This window comes from Schistocerca americana, chromosome 5 (genome assembly GCF_021461395.2).
Source record: "Schistocerca americana isolate TAMUIC-IGC-003095 chromosome 5, iqSchAmer2.1, whole genome shotgun sequence".
Taxonomy (NCBI): Eukaryota; Metazoa; Arthropoda; class Insecta; order Orthoptera; family Acrididae; genus Schistocerca; species Schistocerca americana.
The window spans coordinates 563,130,932-563,133,801 of record NC_060123.1 but is presented as its reverse complement, the minus strand read 5'-3'; positions in this window follow the sequence as shown (position 1 = coordinate 563,133,801).

Below are 2,870 nucleotides of genomic sequence, written 5' to 3'. Positions count from 1 at the left end.
GTATTACGTGAAGGTAAGCAAACGAAAAATATCGTTATATATGGATATGCTGTAATTTTTATTCTTTAGGAATATTCTCATATGTATCATCAAAAATAATTTCTTGTACTGTGTCACCAGTGTTGGATTTGCTAATGAATGTGACAAGGGAATCAACATTTCTGGTTGATTCCCCTGACATATTCACACCCACTGATGACTCCAGACTTTCTAAATAATCTTCTTCTTCTTGCATTATTAGATTCATTAGCTGCATCATTACTCTTGGTCACCTCCATTGCGGAGGTTTTCGCAGGATGGCTGCAACATACTCGCCACAGGCATTGCACTTACTGGTCGTCTTATCTTGCAAGAATTATCTTTAATAATTTCATGGCAACATTATGTGCACAGCTGTCCTGCTTCCCAACCAATCGTCTCACTTTTCTAGGTGGAGTAGTCGATGTCGAAGGGTCAGCAATGACCTCTTCATCTCCAGTTCTTTCAACCAAATGTTTTTCTGCCAAAACCTGAAATCAAATTTATTTCTTTCAGATGATGACAACTCAAAACGACTGGCATGAAACAGCAGGAGTGTTCTCACATTTACATTACTTCCTCCATTGTGCAGAAGCAATTGATAGGCAACACATAGTTCTACAGTGCACTTTGCTACTGGGTGCGAATTTTATAATTACAAAATAATGGTCATTCAGCATTTTGGTGATTGCTGTCATTAACGCCTCGAACAACTCTTTGAATATAGATGTTGGCAGCCAGGGAAGAATTTACGGTGTTGATGTTCAAGGACACGATCATAAGTGAATTAACTGACAGAAAGGACCTGAACTTAACATAAGCTGAATGCTTACCTGGAGGGACAAAGCCCTTGTCATATGTTTCTGACAGAATTATGCAATCATACCCAGGACGACATAATGAATGTTCAAAGGAAAGAGTTTTTAATCACAGACTGTCAAGGGCAGAAAAGGTTGTTGAGAACACATTTGGCATTATGGCTTAGATTTTTCATATGTTACTGAAAAAAGGATGAACAGCCACACTTACAACTGCGTGTATCCACAATATTTTAAGACGAAATGATGAGGCAAGGAATCAATATAGCCCACGAGGGACCTTGGATTCTTACGATGTACAGACGGGTGAGGTGATTCCTGGAATATGGAGACAAGATGATACTGCACTGATTTTTACTGTGCCCCGGAATGTACAAGGAATGCGTCTAACACAAACAAAAAATTAGAGACGAGTTTGCATATTATCTTTTAAGTCCGTAAGGAAGTGTACCATCGTAAAATAACTATGGATGAGTGTTACTGTACAAAATAAAAATAAATAAAGACAAGTAAGCATAATTTTTTGACCTCTTTTTTCACAGTGTCTATTGTTTCCTTCAGGAGGTGAACATTGTCAAGGAACTTCAGCAGCCCATATCCAAACCAATTACCTGTGCACATTCAGTGGCACAGCTGTAGGGGAGGGGGGGGGGGGCAGTCCGCCACCCATGAGAGGATGACATCCAAATGCAAGTGAAATTGATCTTTTTTGCTATAACTAATCAACATTATTTCTTTCGTTTGATTAACGTCATGTTCAAGACCACCAGAGTAAGTACATTAGTGACACAGATGTATAAACTGTCTGTCTACAGTGAGCTCACCTCAGTGGAGTTTACATGGAGAGGGGAAAGACTACATCTACTACAAGCCAGTGTTGGCCATGTGGGGGACAGAATCTCATTCAATAATGCCAACAATTTGTGCTGATCATCTGCTGTTGTAAAATGACTCACAGATATAGAACAACTGTGGAAGCGAATTTTAAAATCGCCAACGCTTAAATGCGGTGCTATATGGCAGCAACAACGATACAGACAGTTCATGTGCAATATTTCGTACCACTGTTATTTGAATGAATTGTAGCTAACAATAGATCGCTAGCATTGGCAGCTGTGATAGAAGGCACGAAGTACAGAGACTTCTACGGAATTGAACTTCAGCATTCAAACTCACTTACGATTGGACAGACTGTAATGAATAGCCTGTCTTTTGTTGTCTGTTTCATTTCCCACTTTTTTATCATTATGAACTGTGACTGATGTGAAGTGAATCATTGTTGTTTCAATAGGATGTTATAAAAGAGCAGAAAAGGTATCTTGTAAAAACTAAAACCAAGGTAAGTGAACTGGACAACTTAATAATTTGTAATAAAATAAGTCAGTATTACATACATGATCAGCATCACTTCAGAAACTACTATATAATTCAGGATGATAAATACAGCCACAGTTGTGCTCGAAAAGGAATTTGTTCATGGCTGCCCTTGGTTAGCATAAGCTTTTTCAAAAAGTTACTTGAGAAACATTTATGACATGTCTGTACATGAGCAGCATATGTCACATACAAAAATCATAAGAGAAGTGGTAATAATCACTTGTCAATTAACCATACTGTGCTCACCGGCTCACCTCATGTGCGCTTACAATATCACTTCTTCTAAGGTTTATCTATCTGACTTACACTACCCATGAACAAATGTCATAAATAATCTCATGTAACTTTATAAAATGGATGGCTTATGCTAACCAAAACTGGTTGTAACATTACTGTATTATTTTTGGTATGTAATGTTGTGCTTCATAAACATACAAAGAAAATAATATTGATTGATTGATTTTTATTGCCCAAAACAAAACATTTACAGGGATGTAAAGCTTTTATATGCAACGTCAATAAATGTACAAACAACAATGACAATAAATACACAAATAATTAATCTGTGTTAGAAATTATGCTCACTGAAATCTTCTATTGCATAAAAACAATTTTGAATTAATAAAGTTCTTACAAATATCTTAAATTTTTTCAGCT